Source organism: Cherax quadricarinatus, chromosome 19 (genome assembly GCF_038502225.1).
Source record: "Cherax quadricarinatus isolate ZL_2023a chromosome 19, ASM3850222v1, whole genome shotgun sequence".
NCBI classification, from domain to species: domain Eukaryota; kingdom Metazoa; phylum Arthropoda; class Malacostraca; order Decapoda; family Parastacidae; genus Cherax; species Cherax quadricarinatus.
In genome coordinates, this window is record NC_091310.1 from 15,832,904 (window position 1) to 15,857,903 (window position 25,000).

The window sequence follows — 25,000 nt, forward strand, 5'->3', positions numbered from 1 at the left end:
CGCTGCCTGTGAAAGTTTTACACCAGACTGAAAATAAACGCCTAGCATACGGTAGGATATAGACATAAAACACCATAAATCTCTCTTTACAATGTTTTGTTCAGGTGAGCTTATTAAATTACGCAGAAAACATTTAAAATTCTGCTCAAAACTGTCATCCGGTGAAGGGAGAAGCTGGGTTATGTGATCTGTGTAGCTTCATGCGTGAGGTCACGTAATGGTAGGTGACGTCAATGAATACGAACGAGAGGTTTTTAAACCGTGAATGTCTCCTTATTTTATTCTTTAGCTTCATAACATAAAAAGGCACAATACCGTGACTGGAACAATACACAAATAACCCGCACAGAGAAGAGGAGCTTACGACTACGTTTCGGTCCGAATTGGTCCATTTAAATGGGCCAAGTCGGACCGAAACGTCGTCGTAAATTCCTCTCTTCTATGTGCGTGTTATTTGTGTATTCTTTAGCTTCATTATTCTTAACTTTCTTCTGACTCTCTTCGTTATGAGGTATATTTATGACAAGTAAGACATGTATGCAGTAGTTGGGTATCTGTATTGTTCAAACATTTCGACTACGTATTGTCGAAATGTATTGTAGGCATAGTAGTAGTAGTAATAGTTAACAGGGTAATAAAGTAATCAGTCCATGAACCTTGGATAAATAATTTGAGGTGTTCTGTACCTCAGCCTGGAGACGTCAGGACGTTCGGCACACGAAGGCATCGTCACCAGTGACAATGCCTTCGTCTGCTGCATGTCCTCTGATTCCAGTATATAAACACCAATCTTCCTGTCTGTGTTCCAGAGTGTGCTCTTAAAGTGAGGTACTGATTCTCTTATCTTCCAACATTTGCTGTATATATTTCAGTTATTGATAAAGCCACTGGATGGCGAAATGCCGATAAGTAAAGATGCCCAGAGGTTGAACATTTGTCTAAATCATCGTCTTGTAGGTATTGAATACCACTGATATACAATCTCCTCTGTATTTGACTAAAAAGCCTTCCGCGTAGGCGAAACGTTTCAACAGTAAAGTTACCAAACTGGTGCTCATGTTTTACTCATCAGCTTTAATGTATTTTATACCATTTCAACAAGTACATTGATGTTTTGGGAATCTGGCCTTGAGATCATGGGCTATCTACCATACGTAAAGTTAACTGCATCCGGCACACCACATTGTGGTAGATTCCAGCTGTATTGCTAGATGTAATGTATATACAGAACCTAGTGATGTCTTTAATGGATTTTGATGAATACAGTCACGTCAGCTTTAATTTCACAATAGGAGAGTTAAAATTGTAGCTGCATACCTGTGGGAAGAAACACATACTGGTCAAATAAAATGTTTTCATTAAGGGTTTACAGGATATGTTGAACCTTTATCCTTCAGTTTACAACAGTAAGTTTATTATTAACACATCGGCCGTTTCCCACCAAGGTAGGGTGGCCCGAAAATAAAAACCTTTCATCATTCACTCCATCACTGTTTTGCCAAAGGCATTAACACCCCTCCTCCAGAGTGTAAACACTGTACTTCCCATCTCCAAGACTCAAGTCCGGCCTGCCGGTTTCCCTGAATCACTTCATAAATGTTTCCTTTCTTACACTCCAATAGCACGTTAAGTCCTAAAACCATTTGTCTTCATTCACTCGTATCAAATACGCTCACGCATGCTTGCTGGAAGTCATGCCCCTTGCACACAAAACCTCCTTTACCCCCTCCCTCCAATCTTTCCTAGGCCGACCCCTACCCCGCCTTCCCTCCACTACAGATTTGTATACTGTCGAAGTCATTCTATTTCGTTCCAGCCTCTCTACATATCCAAACTATCTCAATAACTCCTTCTCAGCCCTCTAGATAATAGTTTTTGTAATCCCATACCTCCTCCTTAATCTCCAAACTACGGATTCTCTGCATCATATTCACACCACACATTGCCCTCAGACGTGACATCTCCACTGCCTCCAGCCTTCTCCTTGTTGCAAAAGTCACAACCCATGCCTCACACCCATACAAGAGTATTGGTATAACTATACTCTCATACATTCCCCTTTTTTCCCTCATCAGTTTTATGATTCACCTCGTCCTTCATAGCCCCATCTGCTGACACGTCCATTCCCAAATATCTGAACACATTCACCTCCTTACTCTCTCCCTCCAGTCTGATATCCAGTCATCTGTTTCCTATTTTTTTTTGTTATCCTCATCACCTTACTCTTTCCTATATTCACATTTAACTTCTTTTACATAACCTACCAAACTCATCAATCATCCTCTGCAATATCTCTTCAGAATCTCCCAAAAGCACATTGTCATCAGCAAAGAGCAACTGTGACAACTCCCACTTTGTGTTAGATTCTTTATCTTTTAACCCCACACCTCTTACCAACACCCGAGCATTCACTTCTCTTACTACTACATCAATAAATGTATTAATTAAACAACCATTGTGACATCACACATTCCTATATAAGGCCTACTTTTACTGGGAATTTATTTCCCTCTCGCCTACATACTCTAACCTGAGCCTCACTATCCTCGTAAAAACTTTTCACCGCTTTCAATAACCTACCTCCTATTTTATACATTTGCAACATCTGCCACATTGCCCCCCCCCCCTATCCATCCTGTCATATGCTAGAACTTCGTTCTTGTTAAGCTGTCAGATATATAGAGATATTTTCACTTATTATCAACTGGACTAAACCAGGCACTTCCGAGAAGAGATTATTGCATTTCCAGGATCTCTAGTAATAAACTTGGTATAGCAACAACTTGCTCAATTATCATTAAAGATATTAGCTGAAATATCTTCATCATAAGGTGTATGCAGAGGGACACACTTTTTCTTGTAGAGAAAATGTATTTCAGATCATTATGTTAGCAATGTACAGTAGACTCTTGCCCTGCTACATGAGCCTTATCGTACCTCATACGTAGCTTTTGCTATGTATGGATCCTGCATCCATTTCATCTCCAGATTGTCCCACTTCCTGACAACTCTATGATCGAAGAAATACTTTCTAACATATCTGCGACTCGTCTGAGTTTGCAGCTTTCAGTTGTGACCTCTTGTTGCTGTGTCCCATCTCTGCAACATTCTGTCCCTATCCACCTTGTCAGTTCCACTCAGTATTTTATATGTTATCAGTTCTCCCCCCGTATCCATCCTGTCCTCCACTGTCGTCAGGTTGATTTCCTTTAACCTCTCCACGTAGGGCATACTCCGTAGCTCCTGGACTAGTTTTGATGTAAAACTTTCAACTTTCTCTAATTTCTTGACGTGTTTGACTAGCTGTGGGTTTTATACTGGTGCTGCATACTCCAATATGGGCCTGACGTACACAGTGTACAGTGTCTTGAATAACTCGTTACTTAGATGTCGAAACGTTATTCTTAGATATGCCAGTCACCCATTGGCTGCAGCAGATATTTGGTTGATGTACACCTCAGGAGATGTGCTCGGTATGATGCTCACCCCAAGATCCTTTTCCTTGAGTGAGTTTTGCGGCCTGCGACCTAGACTGTACTCCGTCTGTGGTCTTTGTACTTCCCCAAACTTCATGACTTTGCACTTGATGGGGGTTGAACTCAAGGATCCTTTTGTCGGATCAGTCTTGCAGCCTGTCCTTGTTCACTTAGAACATAAGAACATAAGAAAGGAGGAACACTGCAGGAGGCCTGCTGGCCCATACTAGGCAGGTCCTTTACAATTCATCCCACTAACAAAACATTTGCCCATCCCAATTTTCAATGCCACCCAAGAAATAAGCTCTGATGTGAAAGTCCCTCTCAAATCCAACCCCTCCCACTCATGTACTTATCCAACCTAGATTTGAAACTACCCAAAGTCCCAGCCTCAATAACCCAACTAGGTAGACTGTTCCACTCATCAACTACCCTATTTCCAAACCAATACTTTCCTATGTCCTTTCTAAATCTAAACTTATCTAATTTAAATCCATTACTGCGCGTTCTCTCTTGGAGAGACATCCTTAAGACCTTATTAATATCCCCTTTATTAATACCTATCTTCCACTTATACACTTCGATCAGGTCTCCCCTCATTCTTCGTCTAACAAGTGAATGTAACTTAAGAGTCTTCAATCTTTCTTCATTAGCCTCACATTGTCTGCGAACAGAAATACCTCTGAATCTATCCCTTCTGTCATGTCATTCACATATACTAGAAACAGCATGGGAATTAAGACTGACCGTTGTGGATCTCGCTCAGTACATGCACCCACTGACACCTCGTCACGTACCAATACTCCTGTCGGATATTTCCGTATCCATTACAGTACTACTTTCCCTGCTATTCCTCCTTGCACATGGTGTGTGTATATACAAGGGGTGAATAATAAGTACCTAGCAGTATAGATATTTTGGTCACTCGCAATCTTTATCAAGTTAATCATAAATTTGACAAAGTCCTATCTTCAGTATGTTATTGTTTGGAGTTCGGGAATGACAGCCACCTGTCTGTTTTACTTAAATAATTCTGTTTTGCGAAGTGGTTTTATGCTTTGCTATCAAGTACAGACGTTCCCCACACTAGCTCAGAGTGAAATCTGTTTTTGGCATTCAAACTGGTCAACACGCCGACCCTGCTCAACATATCTGTAAAACGAAGCCACACCCTAACACATTAAAAATATTAAAATTTTTGAAAAAAAAAAATTGTCTGCATTATGGCTCAGTCGCCTTTTGCAGCAAAAATACTTTGACATGGCTACGTTCTCGTCTCTATGAAACGTAGCTACACTGAGACAGTATTTACAATACATATCATGGGTTGGATTTAGCTTTTGGTGGCCATTGTTTGGCTTGATCTCCGAAAGTATAGGATAGCTGAACTCTGCCCGTTGTAGATTTTGTATTTCAAGATGAGAATTACGACAATGCTGGATTTAGCCTCTATGTTGGTCTGTATCTGCAGACTGACTTGGTAACTTATCGGATGTGCTGTAACTTGCAACCACTTAGTTAAATAAGATGTTGATACCTATAATTTTGTTGGGGGCTGTGGGAATATTTTGATTTGTAAGATGTGTCTATACTCATACTTGAAATTGCATTTCGGTTTCAACTACATTTTTCTGCTTTCCTGGACAGTGACTATTGTTCTGACGTAGCTGTCACCTAAAGACCGAATTTTCAAATAGAAATGGTTCTCAGGCCATTATGATGTAACTGTACAGCGAGTCGTCATAAAGTAAAGATAGTTGAATTTGACACTAAATCGTCTTAGAGTTTTCATAGGTAGCTGTGTAAGAAAATTTTTAATGTGCAGTAAGTTTCTGAATAGCAGTTGAGTAAAAATAAATGTTAGACAATCAGATCCGGTTATCTTTGGTATCTCCATCTCGCTCATGGATCCTACTTTTGCTGAGGCATCCTGTTCTCCCTAGTTTTGTAATTACATAATTGTGGGTAGGTAGTGAATGAGAACCCTCACTCCTAGCCTCCGGTAATAACCTTAGTTAGCTTCCTCGAGAATAATTGGGCTGGTGCTTCGAGGACCATTGTTTTAATTGTTGGTTTAGAAATCAAAGGTGTGTTTGGCTTTACAATGATCACAGGTGAAGCGACTTATTTTGCAAAGCCACAAAATATACGTATTCACTGAGGGGCTACACAGTTTTCGCTGCATTTATCCTGATAGTTATCCTTGATGGGCCTGTTTACTTATCTTCTCAAGTTCCCTTCGTGCTCAGTTGGTCCTGGCCTAGAATGCTTCTCTCTCTCTCTCTCTCTCTCTCTCTCTCTCTCTCTCTCTCTCTCTCTCTCTTATGATGGCAGAAGGTCCTTGAGAAGTTAACCCATATTTATTTCCGGCACATAGACGTGGAATTCTGTTGGTGGCATGGCATAGGTTGAGACAGATTGCTATACTGAGCTCACTTTATAACAGGTATCTGCATAATTGTCAATATAGTTATTCAAGGTTCAGCCGCACCTGAGTATTTACGCCTTTTTTTCAGACGAGAATACTCATCATGAGATGATTTTCATTAGACTTAAGAATACAGCATATGCTCCTGTGTCTGCCTAGGTGATTTGTGGTGTGATACAATATTTTACACATTTTAATAGTACAATAGTGTGCATATTAATTGGGACAGTGATGAAATAAGACATTAATTTGGAAAATTAATGTTTATTTAAAAAATACACGGCAATGATATGACTTAATTGATTTAATGAGATATGACTTCCCTTTGCTTTTAATAGCATTGCTACACGCGTTGCCATAGAATTGACCATTGATGAACACATTTTGGCAAGCTATTCGTAGTGGTACCAAGTCCTAATACCAGTAGTAATTAGCCTCTCCACAGCTGAACAGTCTTCTTTCGCAATCCTGCGTTTGATTGGGTTGAGGTTAGGAGAGTTTCCAGGCCAATTTAGAATGCTTAACCCACTCTTAACGAATGTTAGCATATTTCTTGAAGTGTGGCATGGAGGAAGAGAGACCGAGTCTAAGTACCCCCCAATCCTCCCCTCTCTATCCCATTCTCCCCAGCCCCCCCTTTTCCCCTTTCCTCCCCTCCCCCAACCTTCCTCTTTCCCCGTCCCATTTTTATTCTCTGGGGTCCTCCCCACTGATATTACGGTTTCTAGGTAGGGGGAAGTGTGCTGGAGTTCATCTCACTCCGTAGGGTCCCTCGGTGGTGGTGTGGTTTGCCATGGAATCTGAATTGTCTGGAGGTGCCCTGTTTCCTTCCCAGATCTCCGAGAAGTGGGATTGCAGATGGTGGGGGATCTTGCAGATGATGGGTGTATCTCCAGAGGCTGCCTGTCGGTTACGGGAGGTAACAGCTAAAGGAGGTATGCTTTGTGGCAGGTTTCCGACTGCCCTTTCTTCTGTCCACCGAGGTGGCTCGATAGATGTGAGATTGCTATCCCGTAGCCCTGATTTACTGGCGTGAAGGGTAGGATATGGCATGGGTTCAACTCTGCATCTGCACTGCTCGTGGGCTCGAGGTCCTTTCAGATGAGGGGAAGACCTTAAAGCCCTTCTATGCTTTCTCGTGATTGTCCCTCCGCTGTCCCTCTGTTTTTTTTTCTTACTTACTTTCTTTTTTTTTAAATAACAAGAAAGAAGCACCCCTATCATGGAGTCTTCATTCTGTGATAACATACCTCCTCCTCCCAGGCCTCTTTCTGTTCCCACATACTGTTCTGACCCAGCTTTGTTATTGGACCATTCTCTAGACTCTTCCCATACCCCTGTACCTTCTGCTGGTGACGCTTCGTCACCTGCTCCAGGTGCTGAGGTGCCACCTATTTCTGTTAATGCCTCTGCTTCTTGTATGCCTTTAACAATGCGTCCAGCTTCTCCAAGTGCGACGGTTTTTGAATCGCCCACCTCCCTCAGATCGGGCCGCCCGCGGTACTACTCCTAAATGTTCCAGAACACCTACTGATGATGGTCCTTCAGCGTCTACCCAAAAACGACTTACACGACAACCACTTCCTTTGCACACCATGTTTACAGGTACGCAGTGAACTAAATTCTTTTCCCTACAACTGACATCTCTAACTGATTATCTTTATGATCATAGTATTGGTATAGCTCTTTTACAACACTTTGGCCAAAATGTTTCCTTTCACGCTCTTCGAAGCAGTATGTGAATCGTTACAGTTCAGAATTCAGAACAAGCTCATGATCTTTCCCATGTAACTTCCATACAAAACATTCCAGTCTCAGTTCATATGCATGCTACTCCCAGTTCTTGCAGTGGTACGGTGGTTTTACCGTGTACCATTGTACAGAGTGATTTTTTGTCTTGCAGCAATGATATTTTAGAGCAATTAACCCTTCAGGACCTTCCTATTCTCAAAGTGGATACATACGTCCTGCCCGCTCGCGGGTGGAGGCTCTTTTCCAGTAACATCGGCTGCTTAACCTTCAACTGCCGTGAACTCCCATCCTCTGTGTATAATGCAGGCCATCGCCTAGAGGTCTGTAAAGTAGTGCCTACTCCCCAACAGTGTCATAATTGCTGGCGCTTCGGACACCCCACTAAATACTGCAGATCTGTGGTGGAGTGCCCGGTCTGCGGTGCCACAGATCATGCTGATACATCCTGCAGTCTTCCCCCGTCTTGTCTGAATTACAGTGAATCTCATCCTTCTTTTTCACGCCGTTGTCAAGTCAGTCCTAATGAACAAGAAATCCATTATCTTAAGGAGAATAAAGGCCTTATGCTATGGCTCTCTCTCAGCTCTGCCTTCAGGGAAATCTGCCTCGTGTTCCTTATTCTCGAGTAGCTGGGAGACCTCCAACTTTGACGGTCCTCCCTCTGCTGTCATGTCTTCCGGGGTCACCCCTGTTTCTAATTCTTTTGCGGTTTTACCCTCTGAAACTCCTACCTCCGTATCTCGCTCGCTAGTTTCTCAGTCTACGAGACCTCACAAGCCTACACTTTCTTCACACCTATCACCTGTGAAGTTGAATTTTTCTTCTACCTCAGTGCCTAGTTCTCACCCCTTTCTAACTCTCACATGAAGGTGGAGGTTCACCCCTCCTGGTGTAGTCCCCCTCTTCTCCTGTTCCCCCCTAATCTTCTTCCCGAGTTACCTTCCAACCTCCTTCCTCTCCTGTTCCACTGAGGGGCTCCTCTGCCCCCGCCAGAGCATCTCTCCAGGTTCATACTCCCCGCCCCTCTCAGACCTCTATGGTTCCCACCATAGTCTCCCCGATCTCTACTTGCTCTATCTCACCTCTCTCTGAAATCATGGTATCGACATCTTCCTTATCCGGTGAGACACTTGACGCTATCTCCAACTATATTGAGGAGATGAAACCCTCGATGGACACCGACACGCCTCCTTCTACCCCTTCTTTTTCACGACCCCTGCAACAATCTTTTCCTTCACAACATTCTGATTCCTCCTTGCTTACACGCTTACCGTTGCCCCCACACGTTGACTTCACTGACCCTATTAGCCCATAGATTTTATCGCTTCTTATTGTTGGTAAACCTGTCTTTGTAAATAATGTCATATTTACAATGGAATATTCGTAGCCTCAGGGGTAATCGGGGAGAGCTCCAAGTGTTGCTCTCCCAGTTTTCCCCAATGTGTGTCGGGTTACAAGAGCCAAAAATTCGTTCAGCTGTTATTCGTCCCGCTTTGGGGTGTGTGCTGTTAAATTCTTCTGATCCCTTTCCTGATGAATCATTAAATGAAAGCGTGCTGCTTGTGCAAGTTGGTATACCGTATCAACAAGTTTTTGTTCGTTCTTTGCTGCATTATACTGCAGCTCGTATTTATTTACACCGATGGTATACAGTTTGTTCTCTATATCTTTCCCCTTCCCGTGCAGTCTGTATCTTGGATATTGCGTTTTCGGTCTCTTCTCTTCCACTGCCCATCTTGTTAGGTGATTTTTAAAGCTTACCATCATCTGTCGGGAGGGTCCCACTGTGACTCTCGTGGTGATCAGTTGGAGACTCTTCTCGCTTCTCATTCTCTTCATGTTTTAAATACAGATGCTCCTACCCATTTTGACTCTTGCACTCAGTCTCTCTCTTGCATTGATCTTTCGATCTCTTCCCGGTCAATTGCACTTGATTATGCTTGCTCTTTTCTCCCGGATTTACTAGACGGTGATCACTTTCCTATTCTTCTTACTTCTACTACATATTCCCGACTGCCTCGTAGCCTTCGTTAGCAATTTGCACAAGCGAATTGGGACTTATGCTCTCATCTTACCACCTTTTGTAGGGCCCTCTTTCATCCTCTATTGATGAACTGGTGCACCATTTTTCGACCTTAGTTTTGACTGCAGCATCACGATCTATTCCTCAAACCCTCAAGCAGGCATTCAAAGACATGCGTGCCTCGTTGGTCTCCTGCTGCCCATACCCGTGCAGTGCACTTGAAACGTGCTGTGTGAGGCCGTTATTGATATATTTGGACCCCAGATCGTCTTTCGGATTTTAAGCGGGCAAGGGCAGTTACTCGCCGTGTCATACACGACGTTAAACGCACTTGTTGGCAAGACTGTGTGTCTACCATTACCTCGTCTTCCTCTATATGTGCGGTTTGGAAGAAGGTACGGAAGTTTTGTGACAAGTACACTCCAGACCCAGCTCCAATTTTGCGGGTTGCTGGTGTAAGTGTTGCAGAACCTCTTGAAGTTCCCGCGGAAATTGGAACCTATCTTGTCCGTGTCTCCCAAGGGCTTCACCTTTGTCCCTCATTTCTTGCATCTAAGTCTACCATGGAGCAATTGCCCTTGGATTTCTGCTCTAATGGAATGGAGCCATATAACGTACCTTTCACTCTCCTAGAACTAGAATCTATGCTTTCTGCTTACCAGCCGTAGGCAGCTGGACCTGATGATATTCATATCAATATGCTACAACATTTGCATTCGACGGCCATTACAGTCTTTTGCGTCTTTTCAGTCTTATTTGGGCGCGAGGGGTTCTCCCTCAACAATGGAAATCTGCCATTGTACTACCGTTTTGCAAACCAGGCACCTCAGGGCTTGATACCTCTCACTATCGTCCCATTGCCCTGACCAGCGTAGTCTGCAAGGTGATGAAACAATTGGCAAATAGATGTTTGATATGGTTCTTGGAGACCCACAATAGTCTTTCCTCTCGTCAATATGGCTTTCACAAGGGTCGCTCTACTTTGGACCACTTGCTCCACTTGGATATGTATATTCGAAATGCCTTTGCTAACAAACACTCCGTCCTAGCAGTCTTTTTTGATCTTGAGAGGGCATACGACACCACTTGGAGGTATAACAGTTTAGCCCAAGGCCACTCCTTAGGCCCCTGCAGTAATCTACCAACCTTCCTTGCTGCTTTCTCATGTGACGGACATTTTTGGGTCCGTGTTGGCGCCTCGCTTTCCTCAGACTTTGTTCAAGCCGAGGGAGTCCCACAAAGTTGTCCTTAGCACTACCCTTTTTCTCTTAGCTATAAATGACCTACCTTCCGTTCTTCCATCGCATATTTGGTCGTCACTTGACATGGATGACTTCGCTATAGCTTACTCAGGCGCTGACTCTCGCCTGGTAGCAGCCTCCCTGCAAGATGCGATTGACTGAGTCTCCCATTGGACCACTTCTCGTGGCTTTAAATTTTGTAGTACGAAAACACATTTCATTACCTTCACTATACGTCCTCGTATCCCACATATTCCATTGTGTTCACATGGTTTACGTATTCCAGTATGTGATACGGTCAAGTTTCTAGGCCTTCTCTTCCATCGCATCGCCGGTTGACATGGAACACTCACATTTCCTTTTTGAAAGCAGCCTGCCATGGTCGGCTGAATCTCCTTAAAATTCTTGCACATCGTTAATGGGGAGCAGATCGCCGAATTATCCTCCAATTGCATTCCACCCTAGTCTTGTCCTAGCTGGATTATGGGGACCATGTCTATTATGCAGCTTCTCCTACAACTCTTTCTAAGTTAGATCCCCTTCATCATCAAGGTCTCTGTTTATGCCTTGGTGCCTTTAGTTCATCCCCTGTTGAAAGTCTCTATGCAGAGGCGAATGTTCTTTCCTTAGCTGATCGTCGTGAGGCTCATTGTCTTCGTTACTTTGTCCGCACTCATGACCTTCGTGTTTCTTCTACGTATAGGTTGGTCTCAGACGTTAGTAGAAGCCCATTGTTTGTTCGGCGTCCCTGCCCACTCCAACCGTTTTCTCTTCGTCTTCACTAACTCGGGTCTTCTCTCCAGTTGCCTCCCTTGTATGTTCATTTAGCGTCTGCCTTTTCCCTTCCCCCTTGGAAAGTTCCGATGGTTCATGTCTGTTCTCCCCTACTACTGTGTGCTAACGCTCTCCTGCCAACGACTGCTTCACTCTTTTTTTCGATCACTTCCGGTCACATGCTCGTGTAGTCGCTGTTTATACAGATGGTTCTAAATTTTCTGATGGTGTTGGGTTCGCAACAGTATTTCCTGACTGTGTTGTCCGAGGTCATTTGTTAGACTCGGCTAGTATTTTTACTGCCGAGTTGTATGCCATCCCCATAGCGCTTCTTCGTATTACAAGTATGCCGCCTTCGACGTTTGTGATCATTTCAGATTCCCTCAGTGCTTTACAAGCCATCAAGCAATCCGATTACCCCTCATCCATTAGTCCTTCGTATTCAACATGGTTGTGCCGCGTGGCTAGCAAAAACAAAGCCGTTGTTTTCTGTTGGGTCCCTGGACACGTTAATGTGCATGACAATGAACAAGCGGATGCTGCTGCGAGGTCAGCAGTGCATGATCTTACGGTTTCCTATAGAGGTATTCCGTTTAGAGATTATTTTCCAGTCATCTCGGCCCGTCTTCGCAGCCGTTGGCAACAATGGTGGTCGGGCATGCACCATAACAAATTGCACTCTATTAAACCGCTTTTAGGTTTGTGGCCATCTTCTTACCACCGTTGCCGTACTCCAGAGACTGCTCTCTCCCGGCTGTGCATTGGCCATATGAGCCTTACCCATGGGTATCTTATGGATCGACACCCAATTCCTCTCTGTGAGGCTTGTCGGGTCCTTATCTCGGTTCTTCACTTTCTTGTCAATTGCTCGGTTTATCAGCAAGCTCGCAGAATTTACCTCCAACGACGTCGCCACTTTTACCTTATCTTCCCTTATTGCAGACGGCCCTGCCTTTGACTTACAATCACTTTTTAACCTTTTGTCAGCAACTGCTTTGCTATACGAACTTTGACACATAGCCCTTAGCGTCCCTTCCACCCTATTTCTCCCCTTGCCTTTGATCCTCTCTCCACCCAGCTGTTTATAGCCCCAACACTATTTTCTGTCCCGCAGCGCTGTATGACCCTTGCCGGTTTAGCGCTTCTTTGATTATAATAATTTTCGGCGATCTGTCTGATGCTCAAATCAGCATGTTTTTTAAGAGCTACAATATTTACATGCTTCCTAGATGTAACATCCATCATGAATTTCAGCAGTAAACATGAACTGGAGGTGAAAATTTGGCGTAACCACATTTACTCACGGAGCACTCTTGCAGGAATAGCCTTACAAAACAACAGCTGTTGTAGAACTGACCAGAACTGCAGGGTAATACAACAGCTGGATGGTTGCCAGAAGTCGGTAGCAAACTCTTACGAAAAGAAAAGAATCCAAACTACATGATTGAAGCTGGAGACTAATGCATAATATGAATCACAAAATTTACTCGTGTCCCAATTAATTTGTACACTGGTGTATGCCTACCTCTTCAGCATTGATGTTTTGCATGGGATATATTACCGAGCCACCTGTAGGGATTGTAATAAAGTTGGTAGAATTACCGACAATATGTAAAGTAAAAGGACACAAGTGCAACTAATGTGACATTTTATTGTGGCAACGTTTCGCTCTCCAGGAGCTTTATCAAGCCATTACGTAATGGCTTGATAAAGCTCCTGGAGAGCGAAGCGTTGCCACAATAAAATGTCACATTAGTTTCACTTGTGTCTTTTTACTTTACACCTGTAGGGACCTTGGATTAGTTTTGGGAATTCATTATATTCTACTAGTTCAGTTATTCTTTTAATTAGTGCATTAATGCAAGATGTGTTTATCTTTGTTTTGTATTTAAGGATTACCATTTTGGAGTCGAAACCGGACCACCGAGATGAGAATATCCCTCTTATGATTGCGTGTGTTACAGAATTCAAATTATTATTGTGTGATTCTACCCACCATAGAGATAAGGTTTTCAAACAACGAAGGGTATAACACCCTGAGAGCAGCTGAGGCATTTGTTCTCTTCATTACAAGTTTTAAAAAAAAGATTAACTGTCTTATAAGAACATAAAGAAGGAACACTGCAGCAGGCCTGCTGACCCATGCGAAGCAGGTCCATGTCCCTTCCCTAGGATTAGCCCAATGACCCCCCTAGTCAGGTCACTTCCACTTAAGGAGCACGGCATCGGACCTAGTAGCAGAAGCTAGTTAGGTCTAGCTCACACCTGCTCATGTATTTATCTAACCTATTTTTAAAACAACACAACGTTTTAGCCTCTATAACTGTACTCGAGAGTTTGTTCCACTCATCCACAACTCTATTACCAAACCAGTGCTTTCCTATATCCTTCTTGAATCTGAATTTTTCCAACTTGAAACCATTGCTGCGAGTCTTGGCTGGAAATTTTCAGCACGCTATTTACGTCCCCTTCATTTATTCCTGTTTTCCATTTATACTTCCCAATCATATCCCCGCTAATTCTACGCCTTTCGAGAGAGCGCAGATTCAGGGCCCTCAGTCTATCCTCATAGGGAAGATTTCTGATACATGGGATCAACTTTGTCATCCTCCTCTGTACGTTCTTCAGTGCATTTATATCAATTCTGTAATACGGTGACCAGAACTGTGCAGCATAGTCTAAATGAGGCCTAACCAAGGACATATAGAGTTGAAAAACCTGTGGACTTCTATTAACATTTAGAACTTTACATTTGTCTATATTAAACTGCATCTGCTACTTGTCTGACCATTACATCAGTATATTCAAATCATCCTGGAGTGCTCTAGTGTCCTCATTATAATGAATTGGCATTTTTTGGTGTCATCAGCAAATTTGCTTATGCCACTGTTTATTCCCTCATATGTGTCGTTTATGTAAATTGTGAACAACAACAACGGGCCCAACACTGACCCCTGCAGAACACCGCTTGTGACGTGCCCCCATTCTGATTTCTCCCCATTTATGCAAACTCTCTGCTGCCTATTTGTCAGCCATGCCTCTACCCAGGAAAAAAATTCTCCTATTCCGCGTGCCTTAAGTTTTCTCAACAGCCTCTGATGTGGAACTCTATCAAAAGCCTTACTGAAGTCCATATACACAATATCATATTCATTACCATGATCTACCTCCTCAAACACCTTAGTGAAAAAGTTATTAAATTCGTAAGACAGGAATGCCCCTTTGTAAAACCGTGTTCAGATCCATTAATCAATTTATGCCTATCAAGATGGCTACGAATTGCTTCGGCAATTATTGATTCCATAAATTTTCCCACTATGGAGGTAAGGCTTATTGGTCTATAGTTCGAAGCCAAGGACCTGTCACCTGTCTGTAAATAGGTATTACATTTGCCATTTTCCAATAATCAGGCACTATGCCAGTTTGTAATGATAAGTTGAAAAGATTAGCCAAAGGTATGCTAAGTTCCTCTTTACATTCCTTTAACACCCTTGCAAACAGTTCATCAGGGCCTGGGAATTTGTTAGATTTTAATTTCTCTATTTGTCTGAGGACCATGTTACTACGTATTTTCCTGGCTAGTATTTTCCTGGGTAAAACCTGAGAGGAAGTAAGTATTGAAATTTTCACATATATCCTGATCACTGTCAGTGATCTGATCTTGGGTTTACAAGAACATCAGTAGTGGCATTACTATGAATTAACCACCAAACTTTTTTTTTAATCTGTTGAATACTCCGGCTTCGTCAACCACATTCCGTCGTAACCACGGTACTAGAGGGGATTGAACACGCGGCTAGTGAGTCGTAAAACTCCAGACCGGTGCGTTAGCTGGCCCAGTGGCTAACGCGCCGGTCTGGAATTTTAAGATTCACTAGCAGCGAGTTCAAACCTCACCCGTACCGTGGTTTTCGTAGATCTGAAAAAAAATATATTTTTTACATTTTATTTTCTGTTAAATAAAAAATAAATATTTCTTTATCGAACTGAAATCGTTTGTGTAATTTTAAAACGATTGATGCTCATTTTGTTAGGCGAATGTTTAAGTAGTTTCATGAATCTAGATTTGTATTCCCATTGATAATTTTAAATACTTGAATTGTCGCCTATAAATCATTGCTTGTACAGCAAAAAAAGAAAAAACTCTTCTTTACACGAATATCACATGATTTACATAGACAAGCTATTCTCCTGCTTTCAGCGCTGGCCGTACACTAGTGTATCAGAATCATTCCTGAACATGGTGACCAAAACTGAAAGCAATTATATGGAAAATCACGCACTAGCAAAATGCACAGCTCACGGGATATGTTCACTTCGTGTTTCTTCTCTCGGACAATATATGCTGAAAGTTTGCTTTAAAGTATTCTTGCTTGGTGGTGAGCAGGCTACCGTGCTGCCTTAATGACGCTCGTGCTGTCGTAAGGCCTTAAAGTATACTCATCCCAGACTAACACACTAATATGTAAATTATTCATGATACGTTTCAGTATTAAAATTCCGTTGCTGTTAATGCAACTCACTAAGCTGTCTAAGTCGACTTGTAATTTAAGACGCTTGACTGTTATTACTAGTACTTTCAATGTTCAACTTTGACATTTTACAGCTTAATTTTTTTTTTTTTTAAATTTTGGGGACTGAACTAATCTCAGAGTTATTTGTATGCTTTTTCCACTAAGAATGTAGTTAGCAACATGCCAACATAGCCATATCATTGACGACAAGGTTTATCTGATGTTTGCCTGGTTAACTAGGCTGTTGCTATCAGTGACCTGCTGGCCCTACAACTTGATTAATCTTACATTAAAGGGAGACACTTGTTGAGATTCCTACTGAAAATTACACTTGGTCTCTGGCAGTGTTTCTGATATCTTCTGTTAGGATGCTGAATAAAATATACCCCGGCTCCTCTGCTTTTCATTAGTTTTATTTTGCATATTCATTATCACTTAGTACGTTATCCTGTTAGTGTGTAGATATGGGCTAATCTGTCTAGTATCTACCACGAATTTATTATCGTGTGATTCTACCTCTCAACGGAGAATATATATCCAGGACTTTGAGGTGTTTCCATTAATTTAAATGCTTTATTGGATATATGAGTGCATTAAATGAACTCTGAATCTGTTCCACCTTGATCTCCCTTACCCTGAACGAGGACATCAACAGTGAACTACCAGAGAGCACAAGTGATATCATTAGTGTGAAAATTGACATTATTTTCCTTGCTTTGAGATTTCTTATTTTCCACCCAGTCCTTTTTCTTGCTTTTGCGACATTATTTCACTCAGGTCCTTAACATGTTCCTCTCTCTTTCTACGTCTACCGATGTTAGTTTCATACTGCTAATTTTGGTATCGTCCGCAAATGATACGAAGCTTTGGTGAGAGTTCTTATTATGTTCCCTATAAGGATGAGAAAGACCAAGTGTTACAAGCTCATTACACTTAAGGGTTGATTTTGATTTATTTACCGCTGCTTTGTGCCTTTTGGTCAGAAAGTTGAATATTTATTTGCTTACTTTCCTCTATTATACTCAATGCTCTCATTATGTATGTATTCACTCCATGACAGCATTTTTCAAATGCCTTCGCAAAGTCCGTGTAAATCACAACCGTAAGCCATAATGTTATCATGATGGTTTGGTAGCTATGATGAACATGATATTCCTGCTCTAAGACCGTTCTGGTTCGGGTTGTGTCGAAGAATTCAGCACGTTTTGCCTTTAACATAGTCCTACTTCTACCTGTGACTTATTTACTCTGTCATCTTTAAATACTGTAATTTTTTACTCATTTCTGACCGATTAAAACATCCTTTGAATGTGTTTCCACAAATGTTCTAAATATAGCATTTACTATAGTGATGAGCAAACTTGTATGGATTACTTTGCCACCTTCATTTACAAAATTTAAATTCTGGAAGAAAGAGGATGAATCTTTCAGATGCTTGGGTTTAATATACTTATTTTTAGGTCTACTGATACTGCGCCATCTTGTGTCATGGCTCATGATGTGCATCTTCAATATGCGTCTTCTCTTTTAAACAAGTTTTTTTTTTTTGTCGAAGAAACTTAATCACGTGACTTTAACCATAATGTTTACATCATACGTGTTTAAGAATCTTGTTATAGACAATTATATACACTAGAAAATCTGTTGAGATTTTTTAATTATACAAATTTTACACTATTTGGCCAGTGAATGTTGATTTTTAGGACTTGACAGTATGGCAGCTGATTTTTCAATAATTATTATAAAGCACTGCATTTTTTTTATTTTAATTATGGGTGTAACATATGTAAATTTCTCTTTCGGAAATATTTCTACATAAAAAAAGTAAGGACAAGTGTTTAACTATATCACCTTTGACTTTATTTCATGGGTCATTTTAGGATTAATACGCTTATAGAGTGATGTTCCCCAACAAATACATTATAGACATTTATCAATCTCTTAAGTGTTTGGCACGGCCACCTCTTTTGTTTGTGTTGTTTTTCTTTGTTGTCGTTATGGCTTAATTGACTGTTTTTCTCCTAGAAAGTTTATGCCAATGATAAGTAAAGGTTATTGATAATACAATGTGATAAATTTTCTAAACTATGTATAGAGGTTAGGTTAGATAAGGTTCGTCAGGAAACAAGACAAGCGTTTCTTGACGCGGGTCTTAGATGATGACACGCCGTTGGAACTTTTGGTCATCTGACCGAGGCCTTCCGCTGGCTTGCCGGTCCACCCTTTAAAAATTGAGGGTTATTATTATAATCATTCTTATATATTAAGTACAGATTTATTATTTTTTTTTTTTGTCAGTGCTGCTGAATTACTGATTACTTGAAATCGAAAAGGGCGCTAAATAACTTTTTAACAAAAGATTATATATAATATATAATATATATATATATATATATGTCGTGCCGAATATGTAAAACTGGTCAATTAGCAAGAACTCATTTAAAATTAAGTCCTTTCTAAAAATTTATCTTATACGTTTAAAGATATATTTTTTTCATTAATGTTAATGTAAAAATTTTTAATTTTGCTCCAAAAGAATCTTAGAAAACTTACCTAACCTTATTATAACAAGAAAAATTTATTTTACCCTAACCCAACTAAATATATTTAAATACGTTTACAATAATTTAGCACTAAACAAACACAATCAAATATATTTTTTTCGTTAGGTTCAGAATGATTTTGGCGAAATTATTGCACACAAAAATTTTCACTTGTCCTATATGGCAAGATGAGCGTTGCTATTTAAGCCAAGATCGCAAGTTCTGCCTATTCGGCACGACATATATATATATATATATATATATATATATATATATAAATATATATATATATAATATATAAATAAATATATATATATATATATATATATATATATATATATATATATATATATATATATATATATAATATATAAATAAATATATATATATATATATATATATATATATATATATATATATATATATATATATAATATATAAATATATATATATATATATATATATATATATATATATATATATATATATATATATAAAGTTCCCTGTTTTCTTGGATTTATATACATTTACTGAATTAACAACTGTGCGTCTACACTGCAAACTGAATTATTTGCCGTCCTAACGGCGTTAAAGTTAACTTATGACATTGAGCTTGACTATAATTATTACTGATTCTATGTAATCACTGAAGACTCTTGACTCATATAATGACTCTAACGTTAAACATTCTCGTTAGAGAAGCCAGGTACAGATACTGAAAATTCCGGAAAAAAAGGAATTAATGTACAATTATGGATTCCATCACACACTGGATTACTCCTTCATGATAAAGTTGATACGTTAGCCAAGAAAAGTTCCCTGGATGAGAATGTAGAATATGACTTTGGTATATCTGTGTCTAGCATTAGGAATAACGTGAGAAAAGCAAATAATGAAACTGTTATAGGAGTGCAATTAGAACCATGAGTAGATCTATAACCAACTATGATAACATGAACATAGATAACTACGTTTATGGAGCAATTTGCAATGTGAACAGACTGACTGATATTGTAGTCAGGCTTAGACTTGGTTACTAGTACTACTGGCAATTTGGCAGACACACAGATGCAAAGTATGTGGCCAGCCCTATAGTCACTATCTTAAACACTGTGCTTAATTGTCCACTTAGTGAGGAATATAAATAGTATAATAACCTATGTGACATGTCAAGATATCTTATTAATGAAAATAAGATACCAGTTGCATTAAGTGAACTGCAGATATAAATCGAAATTTACTCCTGTTAACCGTTTTTGGGAATAGTTCCTAGGCCTTTTGTGCATCCATATGCTCTTGCGCTACCATCCACAGGATGGATATGGGGTGCACAATAAACTAGCCATTTCGGTGGCAAAATATAAATCTAATCCACCTCCGGAGACTAGCCATGAGGAAAGTGTGGGAAGCGAGTAACGGGAGGAGACATTAGTAGCTCATCCGTCTTCTGGCTTCACTCGTCTCAGTGTTACCTGCCCCTAATGGTAGAAACCTTGATGTTGTTGAGGGGTTCTTGATCCAGGGGATTTGACAAGACTTCCCAGTTCTTGGATCTAGCCTGATTTCCTCCCATTACACCATTCACTATATAACCCCTATGGATTCGTGGCCTCCAGTGAATATAATACAGGAGGGCCCCATATAAATATAACCTTTTTCTCTGTGTTCTACGTTTTCGTTGGCTTCATACTGAGCCATCGTTCGTTATGGAACATTTTTGAGCCATCGTTCATTAAGGAACAATGACTCAGTTGAAAGCCAAAGAAAACGTGGAGCACCGAAAAGAGGTGCTGTATATGTCGGGGCCCTCCTGTAATAATAGTAATGATTTATAAAATACTGAGGTATTACCCACTAAGCAATGGTCCATCTCTGATTGTGTTTTCCTCAGTGTATGGCAGAAGCTGGCAGTGTGTTGCCCAAGGTGAGTTTTGTGGTGGATCTCATGAGTGCGAGTCCATCATGGAGAGTGCCGGCGCTCTTTGATCCTTGGATGCGATGGTGCCTCCGGTGAGTTCTGGTTTCTGTTTTAATGAGAACGGTCACATCTCTTGGTTATAAATTTTTAATTTTTTTTAAACGTAAAGCATTTTGCTTGTATTTCTTTCTATTTTGATTTTGCAAACAAGTTAATCGTTGCTCGTCAAAATGAAACAAAATAGATGATGGGATTTTTTAAAGGGAAGAAAAGTGTAGTGTTAAACGAAAGCCGCTATGACGCACTCTGAAAATGTTGGTTCATTATTCCAAGTTAAGTGAAAACTGAAGCATAGCTTGCTTCATAGTGATTCAGGTTGTTAAATAATAGTAGGGATATTATACAATGAAAAGAAGGCAAATTTTTAGAAGGGAAAGGAAATGAGGGAGAGAGAACGATGGTTGGGAGGGAAGAAAGAAAAAATGAAAAAGGATTATATGAAGGAAAAGAGGAACGAGCAGGGTAAAAGAGGGAGGTTACGAGTGAACGAGAATGGTAAACTAAGTTTGTTTAGATCAAATGGGGAAAAATAATTTCTCAAAGATGGAAACGAAGTAGAAAGATTTCAGTCAACTTACGCTAGGAGAGGAGATGGAATGAAAAATGTTTAGTCGTTTTCTTCTAATTCAATTTCTCTTATTTTTTTTCACTGCAGAACACGGACAGGAGTGGCTAACGCGACGGTCTGGAGTTTTTGAGACTCCCTGATCGCGGGTTCTATCCCGCCCTTGTAAAAATCATGATAAATAATGCACTAGTCAGAACAGAAGACATAATTTATCGTCAAAATGATGAATTTTACACATGGATTTCATGAGCGATAGATGTTCATACCACAATTCTCATTATTAATCGAAAATGAATTATAATGTTGTGCTACTGGAAGAGATTGTTGAGTGACAGCTTTAAAGTCACCAAACGTGGTGGTGCAACAGGCATTTCCCAATACTGTTAAATCAAGGGAACTACTGTCTACTTTCATAAAAATAAACAGCAAAATAAGTTATAAGAATAAACAAATAAGAATAAACTTAGACCTCCGGGAATAATGAGAGTATGTTTTACTCCCCCCCCCCCCCCCCCAAAAAAAAAAAAAAAATCTTATTAGTATGATTTTTAATATGAATAGGAAAATGAAATACAAAATAAAAGTAAGTCCCTGTCTCTTTCTGTAAGAGAAACTACTTTTCTAGGTGATGTTAAAGTGAAAGGAAGGCACTTTGAGAGAAGGTAGTTGGACCATGCTAACAGGTGACTAGTAGATGGGAGGTGATGAAAAGCACCATGATAAACAACAATTAGATTGTTCAGTACAAATAACTTGAGACAAAATGAAAATTAAGACACATGTGCAACATCTGGGTATCTTTATTGTAGACGTTTCGTCATTCAGTGGCTTTATCACTACAGATTCAAGGACATGAATGGAAGACAGAAGAAATGGAGCTGGTGTGAAGAGCACCGTTGTCGTGAAAATTCTGGAGCATAGACAAGGAGGCTGGCGTTATATACTGGCGTCAGGAGAAAAGGGACAAGTAGCAGAAGAGAGCATAGTCAAAGGTAGGCACGATTTCCCATTGAGAGGAGGTCATACCCAAGTGATGGGTTAGTGGTAGTAGTAGTTTTAGTACACGACTGCTACAACTATAAAATTTGGGACAAAACCCTGGAGTACCTTCCAGGTATTTATTATGTACATCTCTCTTCCGCTCCAGTGAGTACGTATTTAAGGCTTTAAGGAGTTACCAGTTACTTAAATGCTTTACTGGCTCTATTCGCGCTTTGCGATCTCTGGCTTTACTGGTTGTATGCGATCTCTGTATTTGTTCGGTTCTGACATTTCTCCTACCCTGAGCAGGAGTGTCGACACTGAATAATATTCCGAATGAAGGAGCACTAGAGATTTGAAAAGTGTCACCATTGGTATTATTCCCCTTGTTTTGAAAGTTCTCATTACCCACCCCGTCATCCTCCTGGCTGTCGTGACCTTTGTCTTGTGTTCACTGAAAGAAAGATCATTCCCAAGTCCTTCACGTATTTCTTTCTTTCTATTTGACGATGATCTGAGTGTTGTATACAGTGCTCTTTTGGATTTCTTCGTTCTTTGATCTGCCCTCTGGAAAACACTACATATATCTTCCTGTAATTTTTCAGTGTTTTCTACCGAAGTGACTTCCATGTTTAATGTCATCTGCAAATGATACAAAACTGTGACGGTCTGAGATGAGGATAAGAAACCATACCCCCGGCCGGGATTGAACCCGCGGTCATAGAGTCTCAAAACTCCAGCCCGTCGCGTTAGCCACTAGACCAGCTAGCCACAATAAGATTCATCCAACTAGGTATATTTCTACACCATAGGAAAGTTAGCACAGGCACCTCTGTGACCACAAATGCAAGTTTTTACAGACGAATCTCCAGCTAGCGTGGCCGCGACGAACTCTAGCTCAAGTCTCTTCACTGCCGTCAACATGACTCAAGAAATCGTAATGACACGATTGCAAATAAACCATACCCCCGGCTGGTCTAGTGGCTAACGCGACGGGCTGGAGTTTTGAGACTCTATGACCGCGGGTTCAATCCCGGCCGGGGGTATGGTTTATTTGCAATCGTGTCATTACGATTTCTTGAGTCATGAGGATAAGAAACTGCAGCGGTGCCAGGACGGTTCGTTGGGAAACAGCTTTTGTTTCGCTTATGCTGGATTTTGTACAGTTTACTACTACGTTTTGTGTTCTGTGAGTTAGGAAAATTCATCCATTCCTTAATGCCTATGGCCCATATTTTGTGTGTACTCACCCCATGATCGCATCTAAGTGTATATATATCACATCTGCATTTTGGTTGCCTTCCAAAGCCTAAGCAATTCTGTTGCTGTTGTTCGGTAGCTTTGACATGCATGATCGTCCAGTTCTAAAACCGTGCTGGTTTGGGTGATGTTGATTGTGCTGTTCGCAATAAAGCTAACAGAATCCTTGGCTTCATATCTAGAAGTATAAATAATAGAAGTCCTCAGGTTGTTCTTCAACTCTATATATCCTTGGTTAGACCTCATTTAGACTATGCTGCACAGTTCTGGTCATCGTATTACGGAATGGATATAAATGCACTGGAAAACGTAAAGCGGAGGATGACAAAGTTGATCCCATTTATCAGAAATTTTCCCTATGAGGATAGACTGAGGGCCCTGAATCTGCACTCTCTCGAAAGGCATAGAATTACGGGGGATATGATCGAGGTGTATAAATGGAAAACAGGAATAAATAAAGGGGATGTAAATAGCTTGCTGAAAATTTCCGGCCAAGACAGGACTCGCAGCAATGGCTTCAAGTTGGAAAAAATCAGATTCAGGAAGGATATAGGAAAGCACTGGTTTGGTAAGAGTTGTGGATGAGTGGAACAAACTCCCGAGTAAGTTATTGAGGCTAAAACGTTGTGTAGTTTTAAAAATACGTTACATAGTGGGTGCGTGTGTGAGAGTTGAACCTGACTAGCTTGTGCTACTAGGTCTGATGCCGTGCTCCTTAAGTGGAAGTGACTTGACTAGGTGGGTCATTGGGCTAAGCCGAAAGGTGACATGGACCTGCTTCGCATGGGTCATTAGGCCTGCTGCAGTGTTCCTTCTTTCTTATGTTCTTATGTACTTACGAAATTTGTAATCTGCCGTTTCATCACTCCATCGAAGATGGTTTTGTGATGTGAAGTTAGGGTACCGGTCTGTATTTTTTAGCTGGCGCTCTACCACCTCCTTTATGCAAAGGAACTACAGTAGGTCTGCACTCTTTAATTAAGGTATCTGGTATTTTACCTATATCTAGGCTCTTTCTCCTGAAAATACTGAGGGCTCTTGCTAGTGATAATTTTCACATTTTTTTTTTTTTATAAAGGCATTCCATGAATCTGGCTCAAGTGCTGAGTGAGTGAGCATGATTTCAATTTCTTTTTCGAAATCTATGGAATTAGTAATAATGTTAGTAGGTTTGCGAGGCCTTCCGCTGGAGTGAAAAAATGTTTCTGCATTCTCTACCCTACCGTCATTTAGGGGATTGCTGAACATCGGTTCATACTATTTCTTTAGACTCTTTAGATATACGAGTCTAACATTAATGGTCCAATTGTACAGGTAGTTCATAGCTTGGATTTTGGGTTTCTTGCAATGTCCTGGATGGCTTTTTGTTCCCTTTGTGCTAATTCTGTTTGGTTTAACATTCTAATTTTTGATCTAAGTCAGTGATCTCTCGGATAAGGCTCTTTCCTTCGTTGCGACATGT